The sequence below is a fragment of the Antedon bifida genome, chromosome 11, assembly GCF_963402885.1.
Source record: "Antedon bifida chromosome 11, ecAntBifi1.1, whole genome shotgun sequence".
Taxonomy (NCBI): domain Eukaryota; kingdom Metazoa; phylum Echinodermata; class Crinoidea; order Comatulida; family Antedonidae; genus Antedon; species Antedon bifida.
In genome coordinates, this window is record NC_136236.1 from 8322916 (window position 1) to 8344675 (window position 21760).

The window sequence follows — 21760 nt, forward strand, 5'->3', positions numbered from 1 at the left end:
ACCAGGCAACCCCGACAATGCCACAGAAACAGAAACATGGTTCACAGTATAGACATGATGGCGAGAACGGGACCTTTGAATGTTTAACATTTATTAGGGGTGATAGAAATGATTAATCACGGATAAACGGAGGAGGTGGACTAGATATGTAAATGATTGATATTGCCACCCGAACAATGTGTCAATCAAAACGAACATATATACTATACTGGTTTCTCCGAAATTATTATTAAAAAAACATTCAACCATACTATACTACTGTATTTACCCATTGGTTTTCATGTCATTGTGTTTACTGTGTATGTTCCACACCAAAACCTCGCAAATAAGCCAGTAGACTCTGTATTTATTGTCTTTTTTATGTTAGGAAATGCCCTAAACGAAATTGAAATTCCTTCACCAGATGCTTGTATTATAATCAACGGACACTTTAATCACTGCATATCCATTAGTATAAATAATAATCAACACGTGACGTGTAGTAAGAGGAATGTTACAGATATTCTGTACATCAGTGTTATTAATGTAAACACACTTATATTCCAGGTAGATATCCTAACTTGGCGAATCGCATCATAATCTTGCTTTACTGTTTACTGTTTACGTTTTTGTGCTAACACCACAAATCTGCAAACATCATAATAACTAGAGTTGTGTCGCTACTCAGTGTGGCAGACTACGTTTCTTTCTTTCTCTATTTCTTTTCTCAAAGTTAAAGTTGTATATACAGTTATATATCTTGTAAGTCTCGTTTAAGGTTTAGATTATTGGTATCAATTAATTCATAGACAATTTGTATTCATACTACTCAGTTTTTATATATGCCAAAATTAAAAGAAATATTGTTAAAGAACTTAATTATCATTTCAAACAGAAATGTTTCAAATATCGCCATTACATTTCTCGATATCATCTTATACAAATGTCAAATAAAATCTGTCAACTTGTGTAAATACTTAGTTACATTGCTATTTGTGTTATGGGTTGGTTATGTTAGAAAACATGTTGTACTATTAGTTACCTTTCTCCAAGCATGACCTTTACACAGCTAGTTTTACCAGCACCTTCCTTCCCAAGAAACATACATCTTGAATTCACAACTGAAATGTTACCATCTTTAAGTTCATCTTTATATATTTTGATAGCCCTTTTACCCCTGGCAAATACTTCTGGAGGAACTAATAGCTCTATTTGTAAAATAATAAAAAGACGCAATATTTTTCATTTCAATTCATGGTTTTATGTTAAACATTATAAAAAACATGTTTCAAATAATTGTATATAACGTAAGTATAATAAATGTTCCATACTGCGTTTATCTAAGAGTAGAAAAAAAACAATAGTTATGGGAAAAGAAAGAAAATAGAGAACAACACTCATAAAGCAAATATGTGAAGGTGGTGATTAACTTTAGGTTAATTGTAAAATCATTAAGTTAAGTTAAAATACTTTTAGGTCAGGCTCTGATAAATTGAAGTGCATACCACTCGATTACATGTATCATTTTGAATATAAGTCTACTCACTTAAGAAGAACATACAGTTTTATATAAAAATGTTGAAATGTCGTTAACATTAACATGATTATATGTTCATATACAATAATGTTGCAGAAATTACAAAAAAAAATAAGTATGGTATAATATTAATATTAATTAAATGTCAATATATTTTAAAAGTTGAGTACACTATGGATGTAAATGAATTACTGATTGTAGTAAATAACAGAATGGTATCACATAAAAGACAAAATGATCTCAGATATTAATATTATGTTGTGCTTAAAAATTCCATTGAATGGAAAGAATTGATAGCGATAGACCATGTTGCAAATACGAAATTTCCAAAGAGAAAAAAGACAGTCAAAATACAGTTATATTAAAGGCATACTGTGATTGAAATCGCTACCAATCTCATTGCAGAGGCCAAATCGGAAGTAGTTTTCAATAATGTTGAACTAGATTGGGTAAACATTATGGAAAGGAAAACTACACAATATTCTACCCTGTAAAAAAGAAAATAGTAGAAAGCGATATATGTGAAAGGTGTGAAAGAGAATTTCATATCCTTGGTGAATGTATGTTCATCAATTCAAAATATGTTTTACATTTAACGATCTCACAATCAATTGTTTTTTTTTTCTACAGAAGGTATTAATTGGTCAAACATTATAACAGGTACAAAAAAATATAATCGTATATGAACTGAATTTACTATACCTTTCTGTATTACAAATCATGCATATTAGAAAATAGAAAATAAGAGAGAAACAAAAATGTGACATGGAATTTATTCACGTTTGAATTAAAAGCCTTAATTTTAAACGAATAATGTGTTAAATTATATAAAAGCAGACAAGAAATGGAAAAATGTAAAGGCTGCATTTTAGATAATTTAAAAATATCTTCACAGTACAATTTTATATATTATACTGTATATTGTTTACATTCAATTATTCTATCGAAAGTTTTTATCTTTCTCCTTATAATTATCTTTGTGCCAAGAATGTAACTTTTTATAATTATAGTTTTTACAAAACTTATTATTAACACCTATGAATGTTATGTTTATGAATACAGAAGGTGGGTGATTTCCACAAATACTATACAAAAAATATCATTGTTTTACAAATTCAAATATTGTTGCTAAAATTGGCAATATTTTCCTTTCCTCTTAAAATCAATAAAACGTTCTATTAACTTACTGTCAAGGTACTTTAATATCCTGATTTTTTCTGTTTGGTCCATCAGCGTATTGTTTTCTAAAACAGAAACTGCTGTATTTCCTTGCTATAAACAAAGTATAAAATCAAGTAAAACTAATAGTAGAAATAATATAATTATATATAATATTATATAATATAGTATATTTTGTATCTATTTTAACCATTAGGTAGTGTAGTACATAATATACATGGCATTGACTTTGCTAGATGGCAAAGTCAATGCTTTGCCATCTCATGCCCTGTCATGCCATCTCATGCCCTGTCATGCCCTGTCATGCATTCCTGAAGATGAACAAATAAAATTCGAAATATTAAATCATAAAAATGCGTCGTTTGTTTTATACTATCATAGATTAGTTGACCCTCCAGTTCATTCTGTTCAGTAGATATAAATTTCGTTGGTCGAAATCAAAGGTTCAAACGTTTGTAACTGGGCATTATTTATAAATTATAATAAATATACCATTTATGTATAATTTACCAAAAAAAATGTATACTCGTCTTTCTCGTTCGTTATTAACTATTGGCCGTAAAAGGGTTTGTTTTTTTTTGTGAAATTGTTCGAAAAGTTTATATTTATATTTTGTATAATAACAATATTTTATAGAAATGTAAAATAATTCGATTTATGATCACTAACTCTCCGGTCTTATGTCAGGCAACTTTAAACTTTTTATTTTTTTATCTTTAAACAATCATTTTTATCTGTACATAATATTTATATATATATATTTTTTAGATTCAATTTTAATGATTGTTCAACTTGATGCCTCGCAATTTTAAAATTTTTATATCTTTGTTTTTTTATGGTTTACTTATATGTTCAAGTGCAGTATATGGAGAGCCATCTCGATAGTGCTTTGCACTCATGGCAATCCTCAGGGTGCTGCACCGCTGTCTTGTTGTAATGTATTTTTGTGCCTGAAAATTGAATAAAATAAAATAAAATAAATAATTTATTAACATCACTAGCATTTGTTATAATATTAAAATGTGTTATATTTGCTGATTTTAAGCACTTCACATAAATTTATCAGAATTATGTGTATTTAATATAAAGTATTATTTTTTTGATAAAAAGAAATGCTAACACTTAATTAAATACAGGGAAAAGGTGTATTTTTACTTGTGTGAACAGCGCCATAAATCTTCATATTTTCCAAAAAATACCCAATTTTTAGGTGGTTTTATAAAGATGAATTGTATGGGTTTTTATAACCAGCATGATTCAAATATTCATAAAACACAATGTTTACACTTTCCCCATGATCTGCACACGAAGGCACTTTTTTTGACACAGGGATCTGGGCTACACCATGTCTTTCGCAGCGTGATGCGATTTTCGTTGGAGTAAGCAGTCTATATTATTTGATACAGTGTAGCATAATTGGTCCACATACATTCTCATTTCGTGGAATAATGACGTCATCAAAATCAAACATTAATAATTACGGAATATATTGCCTGAATGGTCTGAGCAAAAACGTTATAATTTGAAAGACAATTGGACACGTATAAGCAAGGTGCACTTTAAATGTGTATACATTTGACTAAAGAGATGAATAATCTACTTCAATTATGATGGCCATGATGACAACATCCGACAGGTGATACACCTTTAATTCTGAAGAGCTGTAAGATATTCAAATATACGGTATAGGTGAAATTAAGCGACCTATGTTGTTTAATTATATAGACGTGATGCCGTCATTAAAATAAAAATAGTAGTAACCCCTGATAAAGAAAAGGCCAGCAAGGACACATTACAATTTGAGAAAATCGGACTCAGAGATGTTTACGATTGTATGACAAAATATTAAAAGTTTTTTTCAAGTTGCCAAGTGATGCTGTCTTATCATTCCTATCTAAACTCATTGGGCTCTATAATACGTTTAAACAATTGGGGGTCTATAAGATATTTAATTTAAAAATGTTCTTACGCAAATTAGCATTAAATTGTCTATTGGAATGCAATGTTAAGCTCTATGTGCACGTGTGTCGTCATTTGACATTTAGAGTTTATGGAAATAAAAACAATTTCTTACGTAGCAATGTATCACAATGCGCGTGTGACGCAAATGATTTTGTTAACGCTTAAAATGTCCTAACCTATCTGATTTAATTAGAGAGATAGAACTGTTGAGGATTTTAACATTTCGATTTCACGCACACATTTCTGCGTACACATACGCTTTTTCGCGCTTATATGTTAACCATTGATTTTAAATGTATGTGTAAGAAATATAAGAGGAAAAAATACTAAATGTATCATAATTATAATGTCATATTTGCCGGGACGCACTTACTTATAGAATTATTAACTGATTATTAATTAATTAAATTAATAATATTGTTTCTACAAATACATGTCGTTTATGAAATGTCTGCAATATAGCTTTTAACATTCTTATTTTTTGCATCTAAAATCTAATATAATTGTAATACAAAAGTGTAAATGACAATCGATTATATGACGTCATAAATGGCGAGACACACTTAGTTATACAATATAAGATGTTTTACAAACACATGTCGTTTATGGCATGTCTACAAAATATACTTTCAATTATTTTTTTCATTTAATAACGTCTGTTACAAACGCTAATGTAGAAAACGCCAGCTATTGCCGAAACAACCGCTAATGTAGAACAATCCATCGCTAATACAGTAAAACCGCCAGCTAATGTAGAGGCGCGGTACCAACAGCTAATGTAGTGAATAAAAATAAACACCAGCTAATGTAAAACAGTCAACAGCTAAAGTAGTAAACGAAAATTGTCTCCCAGCTAATGTAGTTACTATCACTAGCTAATGTAGAAAATATATATTTTACAAACCTATGTCTAAAACATATGCAAATGGACCCTCCCCCCCACCTCTCTCTCTCTCTCTTAAGGGACCACTTCTCATAATTGACCACATCCAGCAACAACCTCTCGTAAATGACCACCTGTATTGAACGACCGCCATCTCTGTTAAGAGACCACTTCTCATAATCGTCCCCGGTCCCTTACGAGAGTTGGTGGTCCTTTAAAAGAGGTGGTCACTTACAAGAGATGTGGTCGTTAAGAAAGGTGATCGCTTGTCACGAACTCTTTTCACGTATGTTTCTGAGCGGTTGAGAATACTTTAGGAACTCCTTTGTAACATAAAAGTTTACACAAAAAATAATGTAAAATAACTCAAAAACAAAGCTTTAATTTCAATCAACTTCAACGTTCAACAATCCTGTAAACACTTGAAACAACAGCTTCATAATAACTTTTACAATCTAATATCCAACCTTCTTCAAAATAAATGCTTCAATCAAAAATCCTTCTCCTTCTTTACAATTGTCATTCTTCCCCTTATATACAATATGTTCATAACCTTCTAGATCATTCTTTATACTTCTTACTCTATTGGATTACAGTTTCTATTAATAGCATACTTCTGAAATGTTCCTGATTATTCTTATATTAATTATACATGGTTTCTTAAATCTAAAAAATACTATTTTTTCTAGAATGTATATGTAGAGTCCAGTAAAGATAAGTCAAAAATAGGGTGAACCTAGAACAAATTGCAACAGAATTTTTTTTTGTTTTTTCTGGTAAATATGGTTGAAATGAATATCATATCCAAAGTTTACCAAAATCGGACATCGGGAAGTGGGTTAATTAGCATAAATTCAAAATGGCCGCCATTTGCTATTTGAAAGTCCCATATCTCCTTAACGGTTGGATTTAGACCACCTAAGTGCATTACGAGTAGATATAAATGTGATAATAAACATTCTAATTAGCATATTTAAATTCCCATATGACGTACCTATGACGTCATATGGTAGTTATGTTATAACTGTTTAAATGACATTATACTATGCGAACAATTTAGGAACTGCAAGAAAACATGTTTTTTAACATTCTCCTTGTTGAAATAAACATTATTTCCAAAGTTTACCAAAATCGGACGTCAGGAAGTGGGTTAATTAGCATACATTCAAAATGGTCGCTATTTACTATACCATTTTGAAGCTCCATATCTCCTTAACGGTTGGTTTTAGACCACCTAAGTGCATTGCGAGTAGATATAAATGTGATGTTAAACTTTCCAATTCCATTATTCTAAGGGGAAAATATAGAAACCGTAAAGAAAAGATGTTTTTAATCTCATGAAAATAGTAGAACATTTAAGACATCCAGGTTAAGATCATGGGTATCAGAAGTTATTCGGCCACCCTTCACAACATGCAATAATATTCCAGTTAATTTTCTGCAACTGCAACTTTTTATAACTGCATATATATCTCATATATTATAAGAAAAGAGATTCTTAATTCTGTAATGAGTCTGGGATTTAATAATTCGACCCCATCCTAAATATAGAGTTGGATCACAGTAAGTTTCCCATCCAAAGTACATACATAGAAAATGTAATGTTGGCGCCGTCAAAATACTTCCACCATACATGTAGGCACAGCAAGTCTACTTCATTGGCTTTTCTGATGTCTTTTTTAATTTTGGACTGAACAGTTCTTGCTTTGAATATAATTCATCCCTCTGTTTCTTTGCAAGTGCAGAGCGTTACAAAGATTTTTTGCTTCTTCTGTGTTAAAACGCAATCGCTTTTTATAATGATGGCAAAGTAATATATTTAATAGATCCCCATCTGCATTCAAAGTTTCTATTCCATTTTTCTGACTTCAAGGAAGTTGAATACTGTCTGTTGTCGAAAAATTAAATACTGTAATTATTAGTGGCAAGCTTGAAAATTACTTTATTACCTTAACAACCCCTTTTGGATTCCGTTGATGTGTATCTTTAACTGATGGTTCTTCATCCTTGTTGACACATTATTTAATGTCCTTGTTATATGCCCATTGAATCTTGGAAACAGCATTTAAAAGATAACATTAAATGTCATAAAAAGGTGTTCTCTCATAAATGATCGACACCAAACAGATGCAATATCTGGCAATGAAATAGCAACTTTGAAAGAGCAGAATGGAGATGCCGACTATACCGAAAACTACAGTATGACATTTATCATTTTATGTATCATCTCAATTCCCAGTTGGGGAATCGAGATGAGTTTGTGGGATCGGAATGATGGGTTTGAATAGCCTGACCCACAGACAATCGCCTCATTACAACATTTGTTTCTTTTCCTTTACCAATTTAAAGAGATGAAGTTCTAAAAGATGTAGTTTTAGGAAACATAAAACAAGATGTGCGCGTGAGTACAAATCCGTTTCATAAAAGTTTGTAAATGGAATCTTAATGATAAATGTCAACGGTTTTTACATATATATCTACTCATAATGCACATAGGCTGTCTAAACCCAACCGTTAAGGAGATACAGGGCTTCAAAATGGTATAGTAAATAGCAGCCATTTCGAATTTATGCTAATTGACCCCCTTCTTGAAGTCTGATGTTGGTAAACTTTGGATATCATGTTCATTTCAACAGGAAATTGTTAGAAAATTGTTTTCCTGCAGTTTCTACATTTTTTAGCATAGGATAATGTCATTTAAGCAGTTATAACATAATATATGACGTCACAACTAACTTGTGACGTCATATTTACGTCATATGGTAATTTAAATGTGCTAATTGGGAAGTTTAATGTCACATTTATATCTACTCGCAATGCACCATTAAGGAGATATGGTGCTTCAAAATGATATAGTAAATAGCGGCCATTTTGAATTTATGCTAATTAACACACTTCCTGACGTCCGATTTTGGTAAACTTTGGAAATTATGTTCATTTCAACAAGGAGAATGTTAAGAAACTTGTTTTTCTGCAGTTTCTAAATTGTTCGCATAGTATAATGTCATTTAAGCATTTATAACATACTATATGACGTCACAACTACCATATGACGTCATAGGTACGTCATATGGGAATTTAAATATGCTAATTAGAATGTTTAATATCACATTTATATCCACTCGTAATGCACTTAGGTGGTCTAAATCCAACCGTTAAGGAGATATGGGGCTTTCAAATAGCAAATGGCAGCCATTTTGAATTTTTGCTAATTAACCCACTTCCCGATGTCCGATTTTGGTAAACTTTGGATAAAATGTTTATGTTCACCATATCAACCATATAAAACAAAAAAAAATTCTGTTGCAATTTGTTCTAGGTTCAACCATATTTTTACTGGACTAATACTATGTTACTGTATAATAATGTTAGGGAATGGTAATTTATTACACGCTTACGAGAGGTGATAGATTATGAGAAGCGGTCACTTAAAGAAGTTTTGTCCCTTTGACTAATTAAAAATAAAAAGGGTAATCTTGAAGTATCATAATAGTTATTAACTTTCCCCAAAATGAGTCGAAAAAAAATCATTTAACTGAAATACAGATGTTTTTTTGTTCAAAAAAATAACTTTGACTTCAAGTCAAAGTTTTCGATCAAAACATATGTATGCATTATCATAAACTTCCTCGCGATCTGTGTGAAAATACCTTCTCAACCGTGACGAGTTGTAAACAAACCTAATTATAATGCATACTCGTGGTTTAAAATATTTGGTTTTTTTTAAGACGAAATGTAATCAAACTAATTTACATGTTAATTACGTAAACTTGTTGTTTTTAGCTCGAATTTTCGACTTAAAGTGAATAATTTTAATCTTACTTTGATATGGCCAATTTAAATTTTTGACCATCACTTTTTGTGTTTCAATGGACAATACACCTTTAAACGGTCCCTTAAGAGAGGAGGTGATCCTTTAAAAAAGGTCATCACTTACGAGAGGTGTGGTCGTTAAGAAAAGTGGTCGATTAAAAAGAGGTGGTCGTTCAATAGAGGCGGTTCCTTACTAGAGGTAGGCGTTACGAGAGGTTATCGATTATGAGAAGCGGACCCTTAAGAGAGGTGATTGCTTACGAAGTATGGTCGTTTAAAGAAGATGATTTCTTACAATAGTGGGTCAATCTTTATGACTTAAATGACTCTCCCCCTCCCCACTTCATTTTTTTTTTCAAGTTTATTGTTTCACACAATATAATACAATATGAACAGAAACATAAATTAATAAATACAATTGTGTGAGGAGGACGCATTAAGCCAAGGCTTTAAGTTTGGTCCTCCAGATAAGTAATATATTTAATTATTTAATTTAAGTGAGAGAACAAAAAAAACTTCTTTCTTTCGTCAAATTGACAAATAAAATTAAACAAAAAGGCACAAAAAAGAAAAAAAAAACAGTCTTAAGGCAATTGTGAATTACTAATGTTCTAAATAGTTTGAAATAAGTGTTTGTTTGTATTTTGTTTTAAATGTATTTATGATGGTTATTGCTTTTAGATTGAGCGGTAAGTTGTTCCATATATACGGTCCATTGTAAATAAAAGATGTTCTTCTAAGTAATATGGTATGCTTTTCGTATATTAGATTTTTTGCAGTGCACCTCTACTAAACGACATCTGGTTCATTGTATTTATTATCCTGTATGTATGTTATTATATTGTGGAAATAAATTAAATTGAAATTGAATTGAACAAGATGGCAGTTTGTTGAAAGTTGGTCGCTTACGAGAGGTGGATAGATTGATTGATAAGTAAAGAGAGGTGGGCCTATAAACGAGGTCGTCACTTACGAGAGGCGTAGACCTTAAGAGAAGCAATCGCTTACGAGAAGTGGACCTTTAAAAGAGGTTGACGTTAAATAGAGGTGGTGCCTTACTAGAGGTAGGCGTTACCAGAGGTTGTCGATTATGAGAAGCGAAACCTTATAAGAGAAGAAAAGTAAAGAGAGGTGGTCCTTTAAAGAGGTGGTCACTTACGAGAGATGTGGTCGTTAAGAGAGGTGGTCGCTTATGAGAGGTGGTCGAGTATGAGAAGCGCCCTTATGGGAGGGTGTTAATTATGAGAAGCGGTCCCTTAACAGAGATGGTGGTCGTTTAGTAGAGGTGGTCGCTAACGAGGGTGGTTGCTTACGATGTACTTTCAGTTTTTAGGGAGGTGGTCACTTACGAGATGTCTCCTTTTTGAAAGTCGGTCGCTTACAAAAAGTAGATAGAATGATAGTTATAAGTAAACATTATGCATTTGCACATGATTTAGACATAGGTTTGTAAATAGTAACTACATTAGCTGGGAGGCAATTTTTTTTACTACATTAGCTTTATTATTCGATTTGATTTGAATTTATTAGGAGAATCATCATAAAACAAGGGCCATATACATGGCTGTAGTCGCGTGCTCAAGTTAGTGTTTACCGGCTAACTGACCGACCAATATAGTGATCTGTAGAGACGAGTTCCACGCCGACACATATACATACAAAGTGATAACATAAATGACTGACAAATAATACATTATAAATTTTATAAAATATTTTCCAGGCTAGCCCGAAAAGCGTATGATCCATTTGGGTCATTTGCTTAGCTGGTGTCGATGTTTTATTTACTACATAAGTTGTTGGTTTTTCTACATTAGCTGGAGGTTTTGAGAGGTTTTACCACATTAGCGGTGGATTGTTCTACATGAACAGTTGTTTCGACATTAGCTGGCGTTTTCTACATTAGCGGTTGTAAAAACTGCTTTTAAAATTCGCAATACATAATTATAAATAATTAATATTAATTATAAATGAGACGTCATAAATGAAGAAGAGAAATAAATAATGTTTTCATAATACTGGCATAATAGAACTATTAGATTGTATATGCATTACCTCATTCTGTGAAGTTACGGATGCGCCCTGCTTTATGAGACAAGAAACTAATTCTGTTGTAGGGTTGCCATATTGTAAATACGTATGTAGTGGAGTGTTTCCATTCTAGAATAAGATTATATATAATCATGTAGTTTATAAATATCAATACCAGCTGTAATGCAATCATATTTGTCAGTCATGTCACATTGGTAATGATTGTAACTTCTACATTCCTATTATAAAATATCCTGTAAAAAATAACTACAATTAGCTAAAATCTATTTATCATGCCGTCCTGAACAACATCACACGCAGCTAACAGCAGAAGTGTACTTGAAAAACGAAACGCTTGCAAAACGTCGTAGTAAGTACTTTTTTATTTGAGTCAAAAAGAAAATGTACTCCTAAATTATTATATTATTTTAGCCAACTTAAACAGGACTACTATTATGTCATAATTGGCTAGACGCACTTAGTTATACAATGTTGTTTCTACAAACACATGTCTACAAAATATAGTTTTTATGTTATTTATATTTTCATTCAAAAACTGTTTCTGACATGTGCAGTAAATGATGCTAAATATTTAATATCAATTATAAATGAAACGTGATAAATTAGATAGTTGCAGGAACCGATACTGTTTTCACAATGATGGCATAATATACCTACTGTGTGCATTACCTCATTTTGTGATGTAACTGCTGCCCCATGCTGTATGAGACAATCCACTATTTCTGTTGTAGGATTAGCATTGAATAGATAATTATGTAGTGGAGTGTTTCCATGCTAGAAAGAAAACACAATCAAATAGTAGTAAAATATCAATTCCATCTGTAATGCTATCAGCTCAATTCATTCGTACTATATTTACACATCTGGCTTGTTACATATAGCATGCCGTACCGACAAACGTCAACGCAACCAACAACAGTGTATTTGAAAAACGGAACGCTTGCAAAAAGTCGTAGTACGTACTTTTTATTTCGTACTTATCTATCATACTTGATTGAATCAAAAAGAAAATGTATATAAATTAGGAAGTATTAATTATATTCAAAACAGTTTAAAAGCATACACTTGTCGTTCATGACATGCCTCCAAAATATAGTTTTACTATTTCTGAAATTTGTAATAAGTAATTCACAATTTTTATAATAATTATAAATCAGACGTCATAAAATAGAGATGTTTGCAGGAACCCATACTGTTTTCATAATAACGACATAAAGACCTACTATAATTGTATGTGCATTACCTTATCGTGTGATTTTACTAGTGCGCCATGTCTTATGAGACAAGTCACTATTTTTTTTGTAGGGTTGGCATTTAATAAATATTTATGTAGTGAAGTGTCTCCATACTAGAAAGAAATCATAATCATGTAGTAAATATTAATTCCAGCTGTAATGCAATCATATTTTTCAGTCATGTCACATTGATAATAGTTGTAAATTCTAAATTTGTATAGCACATCTTTAAAATCTGTAAAAACAACGACAATCAGCTAAATTCATTCGTACTTTATTTTAAAAACATCTGGCTTGTTACATATTGCATGCTGTACTTACTAACGTCAAGGCAACTAACAATCAGTCTACTTGAAAACCGGTACTGTTGCAAAACGTCCTAGTAAGTATTTTTGTGTTTCGTACTTACCTACTACGTACTTGAATAAAAACAGAACATTTAATCCTATACTAGTATATAAATTAGGACCCAAATGAAATTATTTAAAAAATGAATCATTCAATTCTAACCATCTTTAAAAAATAGACATATAAATTGAAGGACTACCGTAATTGAAATACAGATGTGTGAATGACAATTAGTTATATGACGTCATAATTGGCGAGAAGAACATACTGTAGTTAAGTAATATTTTTTTATACAAACACATGCCGGTATTGGCCTATCTACAAAATATAGTTTTTAATTCATATTTCATTGGGAGGAATAGAAGGGATAGAACATCATGATTTCCGGACATTTTTTATTGTCGATCGTTAAAGTTACGGGGATAAGTTTTTCTAAGATTTGCAATAAATAATTCTAAATAAACAATGTTAATTATAAATGAGACATCATACATTAATATAGACATGTTTGCTGGAACCGATAATGTTTTATTAACACTTGAATGGTAGACAAACTATAATTGTATGTCCATTACCTTATTTCGTGATGTTACAGATGCGCCATGCTGTATCAGACACTTTATTATTTTAGTTGTAAGGTTGGCATATCGTAAATACGTATGTAGTGGAGTGTCTCCATTCTAGAAAGAAATATGTAGTTATGTAAACAGCTGTAATGCAATCATATTTTTCTTTCATGTCACACTGATAATGGTTGAAAATTCTACATTGTTATGACAAAATATTCTGCAAAATCACGAAAATCAGCTAAATACATGCGTACTTTATTTACAACACATTTGGCGTACTGGCCAACGTCAACGCAACTAACAATAACCGTCTACATGAAAAACGGAATGCTTGCAAAACGTCATAGTAAATAGTGTTTTGTTTCGTACTTATGTATATCGTACTTAATTGTATCAACAAATAATTGACTCCTATATATAAACTAGGACCCAAATTAACTTATATCAAGAGTTGTTTATTATATTCCAAACAACTTAAACAAATTTAGAGATAAATTTGAAGGACTACTCTAATTGTAATACAATTAATGTGGAATAATAATCGATTATACGATGTTAAATTGGCGAGACGCATAACTTAGTTATACTACTGTATGGAATAATTGTTTGTACAATCAATTGTTTATTTACTATAATTATTCTAGCCCACTATAAATTAGACAGATAAATTGAAGGACTATTATAATTATATGTCAATGTGTGAAACACATGTCACTTATGGCATGTCTTCATTTATTTTTTCATTCAAAACTGCTTCTAAAATTTGCAATAAATAATTAAAAATAATTAAAATAATTATAAATGAGAAATAAATGAAATAGAGATGTTTGCTGGAACAGGTACTGTAATAATAATAACGACATAAATATCACCATTATTGTGTGTACATTACCACGTTTAGTATATGTGCTGATGCTCCATGCTGTACGAGACAAGTGACTATTTCTGTTGTAGGGTTGGCATATCGTAAATACGTATGTAGTGGAGTGTCTCTATACTAGAATGAAATCATAATCATAAATATGGATTACAGTAGTAAGGCAACCATGTTTTTATTAATTTTTATTACAGTAACTGTACTCAACAATCTAATAATGTAAGACAGTAAGTACTGATGAATCTTGTCAGTAAGTTAATTTGCAGCATGTGTTATTGATCCAGGTTATTTTACAGTAATCATTGCATTTGAATATGGCATAATGATTACAGTTTTACAATTTAAATAAAGTGAGTGTATGGTCTTCTTGGAACTAATTAAATGAAGATAATGTCTTATTAGTAATATGGAAAGCCTATATTTGTTATTACCCTATCTTTGGTTTTCAACAGATCTGGCTCTTTCTGACATATTTCTATAATTGTTTGCAAGTCATTACTCTTAAAAGCGTCTTGTAGTCTGTAACGGTCAAATACAAGATATAAAATGAATTACATTAATAAATAAAAAAAAAACAATGATAACAGTTATTGTTTTCGTAGCCTCTTTAGAAAATCTTTAAACAAATTGTTAAGTGTTGTGTTCTTCTTATTTTACAACTCACCTCAACATTTTAATTACGATACCGAGTCTTCTTTAAGCTGTTTTTTGCTGGTTTAGTTTATTTGTTTTCTCTGAAGATGATATCATTAACCAAATGTAAACGTTTAATTCTAATTACAATACTAGTTTTTGATACAACAATAATACATATGTATGCAGCAATACTATAATATAAATTAGTAAATACTAGTATTTAATATTCAGCTGTTCCAACTACAAGTACATTTCAAGTACAATAAAATATTGCTCATTAAGAGCACGTGTCATGCTGTTAGATACAGGACAAGAACCATACCTGTACAAATAAAACATAACAAGAAGAAATTAAGTGTTAATATGATTTATGAAAAGTATTACAGAAAGTTTTTTCAGATGAAGACTTTAATAATTTATTTTCTTATTTATTTCTTATAAATAGAGTTTGCCTTAATACTTAAAAAGAAAACAATTAGGGCTTTTGGGGAACAAGTATGTGAATGTTGTTTATATGATTGTTCACTTTCCCATTTTTAAACTGTGTTTAAAAAATACAAATATTTTTTTTAGTTTTAAATAAAAATTAGCGTAAAGATGATAGGGGGATAGAGAGAGCAATATACACTGTGACCACAACTTCGCTTATAACAAAAAACAAAAGTTTAACTTTATCTCCTCATGCAAATTCAATTCAGAGTTCAGAATTCAATGCGTTCACGATTTTAGTCACGTGGGGTGCACACAGGCCATCTTTGTATCAAACTAGGCCTATATAGAGAATTGAATCTTTGCTTTACAAATGTATAACGTTCACAAAACTTTAAATACCGAATTTAATATTAAAAAAATCAATTTGTTTAAAAGTTTTTGTTAAGATATTAACGAAATTATAAAGTTATTGCGAACATGATTTTAAAATTTAAATATATTGCTATAGAGAATCGCTGTATAAACTAAACGCGCACGCGTAGAGGGTGCATGAAACGCACAGAGCCATAATATTGAAAGATTTACGAAATTGAATGGATTAAAGCTATTTTTGTTGTTTAAAAGCATGTTCACAGTAACTTTATTACTATTTTAACAAAAACCTTTAAACAAATTGATTCTTTTGATTTTAAAATTCGATAGTTAAACGTTATACATTGTTAAAACAAAGGAATCAACTACATACTCTACATAGAAATAGTTCGAGACAACAATTATTGGCTCCTAATCCATTCAAAGTCGTGACTCTTTATTCAATTGACTTGATAACGCCCTCTATAGTTTCTCTCTAATTAAAAAATAATGCTGCTGAATGAGGGCACGCACCAGAAGCCACTTAACTAAGTAAACCAAACCTAAAACGGCCAGCGTGTGTAAATCTAACGAGAACATTGTCTGATCGCGTTAGAAAACACTTTCTAAGAGACAACATTTTCTATATATAACACAAAATAGGCACACTTCAGCACTATAATTATGTTTCAGGTCATAGGATGGCTTACAACGTTTTACTCTCATACTTTAACGTACGTATATGTTGCGTTTGAACGGATTATGTTGTATTAAATGTCAGGAAAATTATTTTTATCACAACAATTACCTATAATTTGTGAAAATTACAAAATCAAACAAGGAAACTTGACATAATAGACGCTCTATTAAAAGCCAAAACACAAGGTAAAATAAATTGAATAATTTCTGTTTGAATAAATTAAATATTTAGTGGTTCCCGAAAACTGTAAAACTATACATTGATTGGACGTTATTAATACATTTAAATAAAAACAGAAATAAGCCAAAGCCAACAAAAAAAATACATACCAACAACATGAACAAAATTAAAAAAACTCAACAATAAGCTGCTGCAATACTTAAAGAATGTCATTTATACTAGCATAACAGTAGGGTAAAACTAATCGGTAGATGCTAAAAAAATGCCAATATAATTCCACGACACACCAACAGTATGACTACGTGTACTAAACCCATACATAGTTTAGGCTTTCTTTTGTATAACCGTAGGTGTTTGATTACCAAATAAAGTGTAGGCTAATAAGACTATTGTGTTTGTGAAGTCGGTCGTTATTAAAAAAAAAGAGGTTTCGCATGAGGTCAAAAAATATTTTGTTGGCCACGCCTGACCGACCCTAGACTGACGAAAATGAAGGTTGGAATTTTTTTTGTGTCAAAAAGAAGCACGCAACCAATCCTGAATCGATCACGTGATAACCGGAATACGCGATTATCAATATTGGGGGTATCCAAGTTTTAACTAAATACATGCTTTGATTCAACGGTGGTCGAGACACATTTAATCCACCCGTTCCAGCACGCACGCTTGACCTCTAGTCGGCGAGGCCTACTCCTCGATCGATCGATTTCTGGAATTCTCCGCGATGAGAAATTGGACTATGGCTGATTACGACTTATATCTATACAGTGAGTGGGAAAGTCAATCGACAAATCGTGTCAAATTTCGAATCAGAGAGGGCGCCCTACTTTCTTAATTTAGTTCAAAATTGCTAATTTTGAGAGTGTTAAAGAAACACAATATTTGTAAATTTTGCTGATTATCGGATAAATGTTAATAGTGAAATAATATTTATACATAATTTTAATATATTGTCATGTATTGAATATCTTTGAACAAAATGATAATCTGTATTTAAATGGCAAAATCAACCAATGTCTTTTTTCCGAAATTGTACCCTAGAAAATCGTAAAAATTAGAGTCCTAAATTTAAAATCTCTGTTAGAAAAAAAGAAGATAATAAGATACAACATTCGGTAAGTTGGATGCAGCTCCGACTATTAAAACTAAGGTATCTCTATTTCGTTCTATCGAAAACTAGCGAAACCGCCATTTTGTCATCGTGTTTAGGAATGTATTTATAGCGAAAGATATACGCGATGTTTATATTGTCTGCGTAAAGTATTCACATAAATAAATATATTTTATTACAACGTATATCATTACTTGTTTATCTATTACAAAATACATTTTAGTTGAATATTCATCATAACAATTATAATAACTTGTATACGAGGCCTAGCGTCATTTAGCGAGCGATTGTTCTAGGGGCATATCAACCAACCCCTAGTGACATCGTGGTCGGACGCGTCGGGCCCAGCTAATATTAATATGACCTGAAATAAGCGACTAGCAAAAACTGCTGTAAAATACTTCCTTACATTCTTTTTTATTGACTAGAAAGTGAGGTCGCTTCGCTCGCTCCCCCAACTTCATTTGAGGGAGGTGCTTATTCGAGGGATATGTTTATTTTTTTAGTTTTAATAATATGGTAACATTTGTAATCAAATGAAATCATCTAATAAATATGAAAAGGGGTAAAAAAGAATAACAAATGCTTGGTAAATTGTAGATAACAGTGCAATGAATTCTACTACAAATAGTATAATTGTGTTATTATGTGTTATGTGTTTTAATGACGTTTTATTGGAGAGGCGTTTGTTCAAATAAATACCATCCTATAAATTAATACATTATTTAATTTAAACATCTCTTGAAACTAACTTCCGCGGCAGAGTGGGCCGTTTCGGCCCAAGAAATAAGACATTTTAGACGGCTTGCAACATGGGCAGACATCCCTGTCCTAACGGGACACAGATAGCGTACATTTATTCCTGCCAGCTTACTCAATAAAACTCGCCTATCGGGATTTCACTCGATTTTAAACAAATGTCTTATCATCAAATCTCCCTATGTAATTTTATAATACTATTCCCCACAATATATTTCGATTTTTTATGGCGTATACTTAATTTGATCTTTATTAATTTGCAGTATAATTTTTATGTTTTAACTACTGTACCTTCACACGCGCGGTCCGTTCCTAAAATAAACAAACAACTGAAATGGAAATAGCCACTAATGGTCAACTTAAGCTCCAGTCCTACTATCGGTTTTTTTCTTCCGTCTTCCAAAGGGACACTGTATTGATTGATGGAAAGTTCCTGTTTCCAGTCACCTTTAGGGTCAAATCTATTATTTAAACTGCTCCAATGTGTATAAAAGAGAGAAAATAGTTAAAACCAGGTTGTTGCAAGGTGAACTCATCGTGAACCCGGAAATTACTTTGACCGCGAAGAATTGAAATTGAGTTGAAAATCTACTGTTGAAATCATAAATTGTGTTAAAAAACTCTTTATCATCCTAAGATAGAAATATGGAACAATACTGAATAGTGAAAACTTTTCACGGTACAGATCAGGTAGGTATCCAAGGCAGAGATTTGTACCGAAGTTTTTACATTGTGCTCGCCTATGTCAGAATTAACCATAATTTATATATAGATAAAGCTCTAGACAAATGCGGTTCACTTCTTCATTCCACACATTTTCATTTTCTGCATAGTTTGTTCCCATTTTCCGAAACTATACACAAAATATAAAGTTGATTATCAGTATGTTTACGTATTCAAATACATGCATGGGGGAGTCAATACCAGTCAACTAAATTATATCTTTTCTTTAACTCAAGCTGGTAAACAGTAGTAGTATTTATTAGACCTATCTAATAATTCCTTTACCATAATTCTAATAAACAGGTAAAACAACACTGAAGCTATTATAACAATCGTAATTATAAAACTTAATTTAAGTCTTCACTTTGACGAATTACAGGTGATCATTTTTATAATTTTACTGAAAGTAAATTTTAAAAAAAACATGCACTTATGTTAAAATATGATCGCAAATTGTATTTATATATTTATATGGTTATAGTGCTGATTTGTGCCTAGTATGTGTCATATAGAATCTATACTGTATATCTATATACAGTGTAACATAGGTGAAATTACAGGACCCACATCATGTTCTTTGGTATGATGACGTTATAAAAAAAACTTGAAGATGACAATTTCTGAAGATAATGAATTGAGCAAATAAATTTAAGATTTGGAAGTAAATTTTGCACGTAAAATATTACATTATTAAAAAATATGAAAAACTACTTTTTAACTTCAACTGGTCATAATGTTAATGTCACAACTTAATTTTTATATGAATTCATATCAATATCTAAATTTCATCAGCTTTCATAATAGATTTGAATCACCAAGGTGACCTACAATTCTGAAGAGTTGTAAGATATTCAAATATACGGCGAAGGTGAAATTACACGACCTACGTTTATTCAGGTGTTTAGGCGTAATGATAATGGTGAAAATTGCACAAGCACATACAATATTTGAGGGAAAATCCGGCACAAATAAACAAGATGCGTTCTGTTGAATATGATAATATATGACGAAAGTTTAAAAAAATTAAATTGACTCGTGGCCGTCACAACCTTCTATACGTCAAATGTGTACATGAATTCGTATCTACAACTCAATGGCTTCAAGAATAAATTAAAAAAGTGTGGGTCATCGTTTATTTTGAAGAATTATTTTCATTTTAAAATTGCATTATTTTACCATTTTCAGCACTTTTTTGCAATTATTGTGCGCATTTTGTCATTTTAACCTGCTCGTATAACGTTATTTTAATTCGGAATGGACTCAAATGTAATGAATATACTAAGAAAGGGATTGCAAACAAATGATCCAGCATGAAATACAACTTTCTCAATAGGCTATTACATTAGGAAGAAAATAAATTATGGACATTACAGATGATCTTCGACGCGTGTTGAAGAAGATAAAAGCAGAGATAATAATACACGCAAATGCAACAGCATTAGTTGATGTATGCCATCATAATAAATTATATCCTAAAAAAGTGTAATCAATGATCCCGATCATCCTCTCAATAAATTCTTTAAACTTAGCCAAACTGGTAGACTGATCACTCTAAATTAAAACAGTAAAGGCTGTCGACAAGCATTCGTTTATGTAACCATGTATTTAATAGCAAGTTTGTAAGATCTCTTTGGAATCACTGGTTACGACGCATTGTTTTGTATTCGTTTGTATAATTACATGTAATCAACCAACCACAATTCATTTGTACCTTGTTTTTAAACATGACAATAAATAATATCGTATCGTTTAATGCAGTTCCACGCAGTAGGCCTATTGTTTTGTAACTTAATTTGACGTTTAGTGTTACATACACATCAAACTTTAAATGTATGCGTCGTCCTCAATAGACATAATTTTGTCGTCCTGAAATTGGCTTAAAAATAACTGTTATTTATGTCACTGGAAGGCAGCGCAAAAAGTCGAGACAAAAAGAAAGCACACAACTCCAAACTGGGTGGAATATGTCATATATTGAATGACGGAAACTATTATGAATAAAACAAATTGGGAAGCCTCATCATAATACTTACATTACAAATCAAGACACAGTATTTGTATTACAAACTAAATTGAGATGCCCAAAAATCATATAATTAGATAATCGTATAACATAGGCCTAATAAAAGAAAAACATATAATATAAAAGGTATGTTAAATGAAAAATACACATTTAGCAAAAGTATATTACAAGCTTTTGCACTACAAAGCAAAAGCTATATATCTGGAAATTAAAAGATAACAAACATTGTAAATACTGTGGCATCACTGAAGGTGAAGAACACATGTTCTTCAAATGTAAACAGATTAAAAATGTTTGGAAAAAAGTAGGAAATATTCTTAAATCTGAATGATAACTATATGTTATATTGTATACCGTTTCTAAGTTGTACTTATTTTCTTTCAAAGAAAATACAAAACTGTATTTTTCTGCAAT

At 31.1% G+C, this 21760-nt stretch overlaps 1 protein-coding gene across 1 annotated transcript in view; it reads right to left on the bottom strand.

The window, feature by feature from the left end:
• LOC144856252 (uncharacterized) overlaps positions 1 to 21760 on the bottom strand; it is a 331955-nt gene that overhangs the window by 195984 nt on the left and 114211 nt on the right. The window lies entirely within an intron of this gene.